General features: G+C 40.6%; 1 protein-coding gene and 1 pseudogene across 2 annotated transcripts in view; one reads left to right on the top strand and one right to left on the bottom strand.

The window, feature by feature from the left end:
- Frmd3 (FERM domain containing 3) overlaps window positions 1-13,079 on the top strand; it is a 352,540-nt gene that overhangs the window by 17,756 nt on the left and 321,705 nt on the right. The window lies entirely within an intron of this gene.
- LOC101597756 lies at window positions 5,341-5,825 on the bottom strand (annotated as a pseudogene).

Here is a 13,079-nt window from a genome sequence, read left to right as displayed (position 1 = left end):
TTTTTTTTAATTTTTTTGTTCATTTTTTATTTATTTATTTGAGAGCGACAGGCATAGAGAGAAAGACAGATAGAGGGAGAGAGAGAGAATGGGTGCGCCAGGGCCTCCAGCCACTGCAAACGAACTCCAGACGCGTGCGCCCCCTTGTGCATCTGGCTAACGTGGGACCTGGGGAACCAAGCCTCGAACCCGGGTCCTTAGGCTTCACAGGCAAGCGCTTAACCGCTAAGCCATCTCTCCAGCCCAACCTTTGCTCTTTATACTTCTATGTCATTTGAACCTTTGGTATGTATTGGTTATATTCACAACTTTAAAACCAAAGAATATTTGCTGCATATGTGTGTGTGTGTGTGTGTGTGTGTGTGTGTGTATATATATGTATCTTAGAACTTAAAATTGGAAAGGGTTTTAGACTTTCAATTTAATGCTTATATTTTTTCTTTTTTAAATTAAGAGCTTTATTGTATGACCATATTACATACTGATAATATTTTAATTTTTTATACTTTTTTGTTCCCTCTCCACTGATCGCATTCCACCAAGGGCTCTCCTCAGTAGGGTTCTTGGTATTCATTGTGATATCATAATGAACCAGTCAGTCTCGGGGGGGGGGGCGGGGAACAATGCCTGTGGCTTTTATATTCCTTCTGCATCCTCTTCCAAAATATTTCCTGAGTTGTAGCATATGTGTTATAAAGTGTCCTTTAGTATTAAGCTTTCAGGAGCCTCTCATTTTTCTGCTCTGATGAATTTTGAGTCTCCTCAGTGTGTACTGACATCTCCCTGGAGAAGGTTCTCAGGCTAGCAGTGAGAATAGCACTTATATTTAATCTGCCTGTTCTTCTGTAATGCATCCTGGGTCCAGGCAGAAGTGATAGAGATGACTTGTTTTGTCTAGGCACTTGGCTTTGTTTTCTTGTCATATTGATGGGGTCTCCTTAGTATTTGCCATCATGTGTAAAAAGCACATTCCCTAACCAAGAGTGAGAGAAGTATGGATCAAAGGGGATAAATGTAAACATTTAGAAGTTGTTTCATAGGAATAACCTTTCCTTTTAGCAAGAGTGTAATGGAAGATTCCCTGTGGCTTGGTTCTCTGTACCAGGCATGAATTTCATTCTACTGAGCAGGCTTCATATCCAATCAAAGATCAGTTGATTACTCCCACATCCTGTATGCCACTATTACACAGGTGTGTGCATCTTGTGTGGCTGGTTGATTGTTTGCTTCCAGGATCTACTGCTTGTATCTTCTTTAATGCATGTATCTTCCTTGAAGTCTAGAGAATGAATAGACTTACCTAACATGCTGAGTGACCTAGAAAGTTGAAACTTGGCTCCCATTTTCACAGAGATTTTTATTTTGTGATAAAGTATTGCCCATGCATACTTGGTCAATGTTGTTGTGTTTTCTATTTGCATCTAAATATGAATGACTTACAATGACTTAGGAAAAGAAAATTCATTCCTGTGATGGTTAATATTTATTGTCAGCTTGATTTGTATCAGGAATCCACCAAGAGATGTCTCTGGGCCAATCTGCGAATGCAGTTCTAGGAAGAATTAGTTGAAAGGGAAAGTCTTTCCCTATAGTAGGCTGCTCATTTGGAGCAGCCCAGATATAAAGAGGTCTGAGTGAAAAGCAGGGCTGATTTACCTGCTTGCCTTTGCTTCTTTTTTTTTTTTTTTTAATTTTTATTTATTTATTTATTTGAGAGCGACAGACACAGAGAGAAAGACAGATAGAGGGAGAGAGAGAATGGGCGCGCCAGGGCTTCCAGCCTCTGCAAACAAACTCCAGATGCCTGCGCCCCCTTGTGCATCTGGCTAACGTGGGACCTGGGGAACCGAGCCTCGAACCGGGGTCCTTAGGCTTCACAGGCAAGCGCTTAACCGCTAAGCCATCTCTCCAGCCCTTGCCTTTGCTTCTTGCTGGTGGATGCATCTACCCTGTTGCTACCATCCTTTACTGACATTGCAACCCAGCCTTCCAAAAAAGGACTACAGTGAGTCTCCATGAATCCTCCTTGCCTTCAGTGCCAACTTGGCACTGCTGAGGTATCTAGCTTTGTGGACTGAGCAGTTGTTGGGTTCTTAGCCTCATCAATATGCAGCCAGTCATTCTTGGACTATCTAGCCCATATCATGTACAAAGGCAATGTAATAAATCCCCTTTGTAACATGTAGTCATTCTATTGGCTTTGTTCCTTTAATTTTGGTACTAGGAGTGGTTCTAGGGGGAAAAACATTGTAAGGATACATTTCTTTAGTAGGTTTGTTGGTATCTGGAGCTTATTCTCCAACTTGACGAAATCTAAAGTTGGGAAATACTCTTCTGATAGCATGGAGAATGTCATTAGTGATGATCTGGGTAGGAATTTCACAATGAGTTTCCTCCTTAAACCATCTAGTCCTATCCCAGCAGCCCTGAGGAGTACCTTTTCAGAGACCTCCACCTATGTGACTTTCCAGCACTTTTGGCTTCTGATACTCAAATGCACTTTAGGTTGAGAAAATTGGGAAGTAGAGATGATAAATGTATTAAAAGGTAGAAAGATCAAGGTGTTTCAGGAAAGAGGCAAAAGAGAGAGAGAGAGAAATAAAAAAAAAAAGCAAAGCTGGTAAGAAGGTGTGGGCTTCTCTTGAAAGACCCAGAGTCTGGGCACAGAGGCTTCTTGGGAGAATCACAGGGACCTTTCTTTGTAATAGACGTATGTAGAAATTTGGTTAAATTATATCTTGAAGGTTGTCAGGAAACCATCTCTCACTTCTTTCCGACATTGTTTAAAGAAGTGATAAGGTTAAAAGTTAAAGAACTTTTCTTAGTGAACAAAGTTGTAAGGTGGGTTTATGATTGACACCTTCCAAGCCTAGGAATGACAGAGGAGCTGTAAAGACTCAAGGATATAGATCGCTTTGGTCCTAAGTAAGCACAGAGTAGTTACTGTTGATGACCCCCTTGGTTGAAGTTTGTGTTGGTTTATATTGATTGTTAACTTGACAGGACTCAGAATCATCTGTGAGGGAAAATGTAGATTAGGTTAGCTTCTGTGTATGTAGGTAAGGAGTTATCTTTTTTAAAAATTATTTTATTTATTTATTTGAGAGAGAGGGAGAGATAGGCAGATAAATATAGAGAGACAGAGAGACAGAGAGAGAGAGAGAGATGGGGGGGAGAATGGGTTTGCGAGGGCCTCTAGCCACTGCAAACTAACTCCAGATGTGTGTGCCCCCTTGTGCATCTGGCTTATGTGGTTCCTGGGGAATCGAACCTGGGTCATTTGGGTTTGCAGGCAAATGCCTTATCTGCTAAGCCATCCTTCCAGCCCAAGAAGTTATCTTGATTAGGTTAATTATGATGTGAAGAGCCACCGATCTTAACCCAGGCATACCATTCCATGGACTAGGGTCCTGGACTACATAAAAAGAAGAGAGCTGACTGAGCAGGAGAATTCATCACTTTCTGGTTGTTTAGGGTGCTTTGCCTTCCTTGCCATGATGGACTGTAACCTAGAACTATAAGCTGAAATACACCTTTCCTCCTGTGGTGGTTGAATGTCAAATGTTCCCCATAAACCTATGTGTTTGACTAACTAATCCCCAGCTGGTTGTGCTGTTTGGGAAAGTTATGGAACCTTTGGGAGGTAGAGCTTTGCTGGAAGAAGTGTATCACTGTAAGTGGGATTTGAAGTGTTATAATCCAGCCCTGCTGGCACTCATGCTTCTTTCTCCCTGGTGATGTGATGATGTGACACCAGCTCTCTGCTCTTGCTATACTTTCCCTGCCATGATAAACTTCACCTCAAAACCGTAAACTAGAAATAAGCCCCCTTTTTCCATCAGCTTCAGCATCTTATTGGATGTTTATATCAGCAATGAAAAAGTAATTGATACATCTCCTTTAAAATAATTTTTGTCAAGTATTTTGTATCTAGTAATGAGAGGGTAACTGATACATGGTATCTTTGGGAATATATTATTTTGCTTTAATGAGCACAATTTGTATATTGTCCTTGGTAAACTGGTTTTTGGAAGACAGATTATCTTGGCGAGCCATTTGGTATCTTTCTCTCAGTGATGTTTGAAGTTTGAAATAATTTGAAGTTTGAAGTCTGCCGGTTTTCCCTTGTCAGTAAAAGCAGACCAGCCTTGGGAAGGACGTCTCTCACATGGCCCTCTTCTCCTATCATTATAATTTTACCTGTCTTTCTATCCTGTCTCATGATAGAGAACTTGATAATCTGTGGTGTGAAAGGAACCATGCAACATGCATTTGATACTCCTGATTTACCTCATGTGAGAAGTAAGGAATTTAGTGACTCTATATAAAATATTTATTGAAAAGCAAGGAATATAATGATACTGGCTAGTTGCTTAAAATATCTCAGGACAAAGTAACAAGGGAAAAGAATGAATTCAGAGATGAAATATCACAATCTAATCTAAGTATAATCTAAGTATGTCCTGGAAGAGAATCTTCTTTCTAGCAGCCAAGAGCACAAGTTGCCAAGTATCAAACCCAAACCCTTGTCATACAATTTTTTGATTTTCAACTTAAGTTTAAGACCCATCCTAAAAACATATCAGCAGTTGAATTGAGAGCATCGATTGGGAAAGAGTGGGATCCCATAACTTGGAAGGAGATGTGTGTGAGGACAGTGATGAGGCTGAGGGCATTGATCTCTTAGATTTATTTTTTATTTTTTATTTTCATACTTTTATTGGTGCTGAGGAACAGTAAACAAACATTTCAATTGTACACTAGTCTTAACACACGTACCAAAAATCTAAAGACCATGAATTGTTTCTTTAGAAGTTATTCCAGTGACACCCAGCTTCAATCTTAGAGGCACTTTTCCTTATTAGGCTCTCGTGTACAAACATCTTCAAATGCTCACAATCTCTACTCAACTCCCACTGGTTCACAATTTTAGTATCATATACACTGCAAATGCAAATTTTTCATCTTTCACAGTATGTTATCAAAATTATTAAGAACACTGGACTATCATGACTAGAGATGTCACAGAGGCACACCGTGCTGACAACAGGGCAGTGACCAAGGAGTGGTTTTTTGTTTTTCTTCTTCTTAGGAAATGGCTCTACTAAAAACACAGACTAGGAGTAATTGAAAATATTCAAGACATATTAAATGCACAAATGTGACTCCAAATTGCCATTTAGTATGCTTTGTATTGTAGGATATAAAACTAACCCCCCCACCTATGGAATGTTAAGCTGACACCCAAGACAGTCAAAGCTTCCCATAATTCAATATCCCACTATTTTCTGGTTGTACCAAAAAATAAACAACCAGCAAATGATTTCACCTCTTAAAAAAATCATTTACACTTAAAACATGGGATGAGGTGGGATTCCCTCCTTTTAAAAAATGTTTCTAGAGCTACTAAAAAACTTGCATTTACAAAATAGTTGATAAAAAATATTCCTCTGGATTGTACAAGAAGGAGACAGGGATGCTGATGGACACGGTGGATGACTACTCAGCCTTGCCGTCTTCCTCTCCCGGTTCCTCAGAGGCTGGACTCTCCTCGCTCTTTGCCTCTCCGTTCTAGGCAGGTAGGTCTTCTTTAGTCTCTGGCTTAGTCACTTCAGCCTGCTTGGCCTTCGCTCCCCTCTTCCCTTTTGCTTGCACTTTTTTGTCTGAAGGTTTATCCTTTCCCGCTGCTTTTTTTGGCTTCGCTTCCACTTTCGCAGGAGCTGGTTTTGCGGACAGCCTGGCCGACCTGCGCTTGGGCTCGTCCTTCGCCGCGCCATAGGCCGAGCTCACCTTCCTCTTGGGCATCTTGGCGGCGCGTGCGGATGCTGCGGCAGGGGCGCGCGAGAACCTTCCCGAAGCTATGCTGCCTGCCCGCCGCCGCTGCTCCGCCTCCAGCCGCCAGAACTGCTAGGACCCGCCAATCGCTCAGATTCTTATGGATTTATTTGGTCGGAAGAAGTTGTCTGTCCACACTTAGCAGTAGATGCATCCTCACCCCCGCCTCCTGAAGTATCATCTCTGCCCTTGCCTGAAGGAATAATTCTTTCATTGTTTGTACAGCCAGCAACGGCCTTCCCTGAAGGAGATGCCAAGTAATATAATGCTAATACCCCTCAGCGCCTACCTCTGTTTGCCTCTGGGCCTGTAACTGGGTGATAAACCCTCTTGGGAGGGTTGCAGTGAACAATGAACAATGAACTACAATCAGCTCAAGGCTAAGGAAACCCCTAAAGATGAGGTCAAACAGGTGATACTGAGGAGGTACACTATACCCCTAAAGAACCTAATGTGTTTTCTAATTAATGTATGCAAAGGCATGAGGAATATGTGTGGGAATAAATGTTAGTGATGTAAGTTAGTGGTGGGAGGAACAGAGGACTCAATCAGGCTGAGTATATTAATATGGGTCCATTGAGCAGAGATTTCAGGTTTAATGTTGCAGTTTGAACAGTTTAAAAGGTTCCAACAATTTATGTGACTGGTTGGCTGAAGTGTGGGTCAAAAGATGGCTCTCTGTGAATAAGCTGGGTTGTCTGATAGTCTTTGGCTAAAGGAATTTGAATACTTAAGAAAACTGGAATTCTGGAGTGATTTTGCCACGTAAAACCTAATCCTCCACAATGGGAGCATCCAGAAGACCTTCTGTTTACTAATATTAAAGAAACAGATTTGTAAGAGAGCACTGGCATACTCACAGAGCTCTGTACTTGCTGTTCTTTGTAATGCAGACTTTGAAGTGGGAGTTGTAGCTGCTCAACTGGGTGGCTTGAATGCAATTGTCTGATTAGAGCCTAGAGTAATAAGAGCCATGTGGCAGCACTGAATCTCAAAAGGCAAGTTGAACTTACTTACTGTGATGGACAGTGTATACAAAGCAATGTTCAATAATAATAATGGTCTGATTTCTGTAGAGCTTTGGCTCTGGCTAATGAGTCATGGATTTCCAGAAGTGAAATAGATTAGAAGTGTACTAAATTTTTGCTCAATCTATATCAGCAGAAATTTCTAGAACAAATGAAATAAGGCTATCTTGAATCATAGCAACAGAAAATTGTGGTGACTTACCAATTTCCAGACTTGAACTAGTTTAAATATCTAGAATTCTTTGAATAAAGTGTGTGTGGGGGTGGGCAGGACCTTGCTACAATGTTGAAAGTTTTATTATGAGTTCGTAAAGAGACCTATTTTTACCAATCATCTGTCTCTGTTGTTTTATGATCACAAAGAATTGCAAAAGCACACAGAAGAAGGGCAAGTCAACAATTTTATTGCAGAAAGAAAAGTCACCAAGCAAGAGCTGTCTATGTTAGCAGAGAAAGTACCTTAACAGATTGCCCCAAATAGGGACCTTATATGTTGAAAAACAAAGAACTTAGTTTGATTGGTCTCAAAGGAAACCTGCCAGTCTGGATAAAACCTTCAATTACATTTTTTTTCCCCTTCCCTTTCCCCTTTAAGACAGCACACTGACAAGAGGAAGTGGCCTTGTCTGAAATACTATGCACTCTCTGATTTTCCTTATCCAGGGATGGTTGGTATTGCCAGGACCTCCTTACTAAGAGCTATCACTTGAGAGTTCTGGATCTGCATCTTTACCATAGGCTGCCCCTACAGGATGTTCTCATTAGATATTACTAGTGTTTGTTAAGGCATGTAGGTAATTGTTTGTTTATGCCTGTGGCCCTGACTAAATGCACACAAAATGGGTGATGACTTGCTTTCAGTTGATATCCCTATTTACTGTGGCAACTGTACTTTGAGGAGAATAAAATAATCAGATCTTTCAGGGCCTACTAGACATTGGCTCTGAATTGACATTAATTTCAGGAAACTTCAAATAGCACTGTAGCCCCTAGATAAAGTAGAAGCTCATGGAAGTGAAATGATAGGCAAGGTCTGACACCTGTTGAGTTCAGTGTATTCCTGTACTCATCCTGGGGTTACTTCCCTAGTCCCAGAATGCATAATTGGCAGATCAGCACATTGGTTTCCTGACTTTGAAAGTGAGTGCTCTTATGGTTGATAGGCCAAATGGAGCCATTCAGGCTGCTTCTAGTAGGGGAAATAGAGAACCAAAACCAAAGTCTTATTCCTGGAGGATTACAGATATTAAGGGCATTATCAATGACTTCATTTCACCTTGGTGGTTCCCACCATATGTCCTTTTATCTCTCTTGTTTGGACTGTTCAGAAGATGGATGGATCATGGAGAGTGAAACCTCCCTATTAGAAATATAACAAGTAGTTACTGCAATTATAGTTGCTATACCAGATGTCATTTCCTGGTATCTGGTACATAGCTTTTGATTTTGCAAATGCTTGCTTCTCCATATCTATCCATAAGTACCACCCAAAGCTATTTTCTTTCAGCTGGTTTAATTTTGCCTCAAGGCTATATGAATTCTTCTGCTCTATGTCATAATGTAGTTCACACACACAAAAACCTTCTGTACTTACATACAATAAACCATGATATTTCCCTCCCTTCCTCCACTTTTCTCTTCACAATTCTGCTCTCCATCATATCTCCTCTTGCTCCCCAATAGTCTCTCTTTTAATTTGATGTCATCATCTTTTCCTCCTATTCTGAGGGCCTTGTGTGGGTATTCCTAGGCACTGTGAGGTTTTGGATATCAAGGCCAATTTCTGTCTGGACAGTTGCATTGTAAAGAGTGGTACCCTTCCTTTGGCTCTTACATTCTTTCTGCCCCCTCTTTCACAATGGACCCTAAGCCTTGGAGGGTGTGATAGAGATGTTTCAGTGCTGCATACTCCTCTGTCCTTTTTTCTCAGCACTATGTTGCCTTTTGGCCTATTTGGATTTTGAAGGACGCACTTTCCTCACTTGGGTGTGTTACTCTGGCCCATGTGCCAAGTAACTTGGAAAGCTATTATTTTTCTTTTTCTTTTTTGGTTTTTCTAGGTAGGTTATCACTCTAGCTCAGGCTGACCTGGAACTCACTCTGTATTCTCAGGGTGGCCTTGAACTCATGGTGAGCCTTCTACCCCTGCCTCCCAAGTGCTGGTATTAAAGGCATGTGCCATCACACCTGGCTTAAAAGCTACTAATTTTGAACAGGGCCCACAACAAGAGAAGGCTCTTCAGTAGGTCCAGATTGCTTGTACAGTGTGCTTTGCCACTTGGGCCATATACGCAAGCAGACCTGATGGTACTTGAGACATTCACCTATGGTCTCATGGGGTATGTCCTATGATTGACTGGGTTCCTCACCAGGAAGCTTATACCCTGGTTTATACATGGTTCTGCATGCTATTCAGACACTACCCAGAAGTGGACATCCTCAGCACTATAGTACCTTTCTGGCAACAACCCTGAAGAACAGTGGTGAAGGGAAATCTTCACAGTGGGTAGAACTTTAGGCGGTTGTGTAATTTGCTTCAAAAGAGAAATAGCCAGATGATTGTATAAAAAATCATGATACATGATACATGAGCTATAGACAATGGTTTGGCTGGATGATTGGTGACTTGGAAGGAGCATGATTAGAAAACTGGTGAGAATTACATTTGGGGGTCAACGATGTTATGATGCTTGTATTCCGTGTAACAGCTCACTTATGCTGTGGCTGTGGTTAGCCTCTTTACCCAGCCATCCCTATCATTGGCCAATGGATCCATCAACAAAATGGCCATGGATGGAGGTTATGCTTGGGCTCAACCACATGGCTTTTCTCTCACCAAGGCTGACATAGCGATAGTTGTTTAGTGCCATATCTGACATCAGCAGAGACCAACCATGAGGTCTAAATTTGGCTTTATTCCTTAGGGTGGCCAACTAATGTTCCAGTAGGAGGTTGACTACAATGTACTGCTTTCATTGGCAAAAGGGAAACACTTTGTCCTCAATAGAATACTTATTCTTTGTATGGATTTGCCTTTCCTGAAAGTAATACTTCTGCCCAAACTGATTCATGATTTATAGATTGTCTTATCCACCATCATGATATTCCACACAGCATTGCTTCTGACTAGATAACTAACTTTACAGCCAAATAAGTGTGGCAATGGGCTCATGCTCTTGAAGTTCACTGATCTTGCCATGTTCTCAGCCATCCTGCAGAACCTGGCTTGATATAATGATGGAATGACCTTTTAAATACATGGCTACAGCATCAACTAGGTGGCAGTTGCTTGCAGGAATGGATCTGAATCAACATCAAATGTACAGTACTCTTTCTCCTATAACTAGGATTCACAGGTCCAGGAAACAAGGAGAAGAAATGGGAATGCTACCCTTAGTGACCCTCTATCAAAATTTTTACTTCCTGTTCCCACAGCCTTATGCTTTGCTGTCATAGAAGTCTTGGTTTCAGAGAGGGGGAGTACATCTGCCAGGAGGCACAAGTGTTCCTTTGAATTAATCTGAGCCTTCCCCCTAACTACTTTAGGATCCCAATTCCCTTGAGTCAACAGACTAAAAAGGAGTTACAATGTTAGCAGGGATGATCCAGACTACCAGGGAAAAATTGGACAGCTCCTCCACAATGGAGGTAAGGAAGAGTATTTCCACAGCACAGGAGATCCTTCTAGGTTGCCTCTTGGTGTTACATATCCTGTATGTAATGTCAGTGGGAAATTATGACAATCCAATCCACACAGGATGATAAATGGCTCTGGTCCTTCAGGAATGAAGGTGTTGTTCCCTCCTTCAGGTAAAGAATCAAGATCTGCTGAGGTGCTTGATAAGGGTAGAGGAAATACAGAATGTTTAGTACAAGAAGTCACTTACAAATACCAACTAAGGCTATGTGGCCAGTTACAGACATTAATATTCTAATTACCAAGCATATTTCTATTCTATTTCATTAAAATATGTTTGTGCATATGTACACATATATTAAACAGATACTTGTGTTTCATATCCTCTGCTTATTTGTATACCATGACATTAATTCAGACATTAGTAATTAAGTATGTTAAATCTATATTATAATATTTAATTTTGGGAACACTAAAAGGCCAAGGACTCTTAAGGGACTTCACCATCTATTTTGGGGAAAGATAAGTGTGTTTTGGTTGCAAATGGGATGGTCATATCATGTTAGCTGGGATTACGACTTTCTACAGTTTTCATTTGGAAATCAAACATGACATGAGGAGATGTGGTTGGGTGTCAAATTAGAAAGGTGTATTTGTGATGTTTATTATCAATTGTCAAGTTCATGGGATCAACATCAACTAAAAAACTCATCTCTGGGCATGTTTGTGCTGGTACTTTCTGGAAGGATCAACAGAGGGGCATACCTTCCTCCACATAGGGCAGCACCTTCCAGTGTGTACCCAGTTATAAATAGGACCGTGCTCCTTGTGGGTGGGGTACAATCTACCTTTTGTTTATTCTTCAGTAATGTTGGAACCCAGTTTCTTTGGCCTTCCAATATGGACTGACCAGCTCTCCAAGAATCCTCTAGGCCTTCATCACCAGACTGGGACAGCTGAGGCAACTAGCATCATAGGCTGAGCAGCTCCCAGGTTCTCAGCCTCTCTAGAATGCAGACAGCACTACTCAGTACTCAATCTGTAGCATGAAAGCAGATCTAAGCAATCCTCTACCTAACACATAAGCATTATATAAGTGCTCTCTCCCTATAGGACCCTAATACAACTCCGAAAACTTGTATCTGCTGATAAATAAAAGTACCTATCAAGGGAGTTTTCCTTTGTTGTTTATTTTGGAGATATCCTTCTCTGAAATAGTAATTATAAAGACATCTGACCCTAGATATTTTCTTTTTTTTCAAATTTTTCAAATTTTTTATTTTTTAAAATTTTTATTAGCATTTTCCATGATTATAAAAAAAATCCCATGGTAATTCCCTCCCTCCCCCCAACACACTTTCCCCTTTGAAATTCCATTCTCCATCATATTACCTCCCCATCTCAATCATTGTACTTACATATATACAATATCAACCTATTAACTACCCTCCTACCTTCCTTTCACTTCCCTTTATATCTCCTTTTTAACTTACTGGCCTCTGCTACTAAGTACTTTCCTTCTCACGCAGAAGCCCAGTCATCTGTAGCTAGGATCCACATATGAGAGAGAACATGTGGCGCTTGGCTTTCTGGGCCTGGGTTACCTCACTTAGTATAATCCTTTCCAGTTCCATCCATTTTTCTGCAAATTTCATAACTTCATTTTTCTTTACCGCTGAGTAGAACTCCATTGTATAAATGTGCCACATCTTCATTGTCCACTCATTAGTTGAGGGACATCTAGGCTGGTTCCATTTCCCAGCTATTATAAATTATATTATAAATTATTATAAATAAACATGGTTGAGCACATACTTCTAAGGAAATGAGATGATTCCTTTGGATATATGCCTAGGAGTGCTATAGCTGGGTCATATGGTAGATCAATCTTTAGCTGTTTTAGGAACCTCCACACTGATTTACACAATGGCTGGACCAGATTGCATTCCCACCAGCAGTGTAGAAGGGTTCCTCTTTTTCCACATCCCTGCCAACATTTATGATCATTTGTTTTCATGATGGTGGCAAATTTGACAGGAGTGAGATGGAATCTCAGTGTAGTTTTAATCTGCATTTCCCTGATGACTAGTGACATAGAACATTTTTTAAGATGCTTATATGCCATTCATATTTCTTCCTTTGAGAATGCTCTATTTAGCTCCATAGCCCATTTTTTAATTGGCTTGTTTGATTCCTTTTTGAGTTCTTTGTATATCCTAGATATTAATCCTCTATCAGATATATAGCTGGCGAAGATTTTTTCCCATTCTATGCTTTTTGCACTGTGTCCTTTGTAGTGCAAAATCTTTGTAATTTCATGAGGTCCCAGTGATTAATCTGTGGTTTTATTGCCTAAGCAATTGGGGTTTTATTCAGAAAGTCTTTGCCAAGACCAATATGTTGAAGGGTTTCCCCTACTTTTTCCTCTAGCAGTTTCAGAGTTTCAGGTCTGATGTTAAGGTCTTTAACCCATTTGGACTTAATTCTTGTGCATGGTGAGAGAGAAGAATCTATTTTCATCCTTCTGCAGATATATATCCAGTTTTCCCAATCCCATTTGCTGAAGAGGCTGTCTTTTC

The sequence above is a fragment of the Jaculus jaculus genome, chromosome 1, assembly GCF_020740685.1.
Source record: "Jaculus jaculus isolate mJacJac1 chromosome 1, mJacJac1.mat.Y.cur, whole genome shotgun sequence".
NCBI classification, from domain to species: Eukaryota; Metazoa; Chordata; class Mammalia; order Rodentia; family Dipodidae; genus Jaculus; species Jaculus jaculus.
Note: the sequence above shows the minus strand (reverse complement) of the source record. Positions and strands in the feature narration are given on the sequence as shown.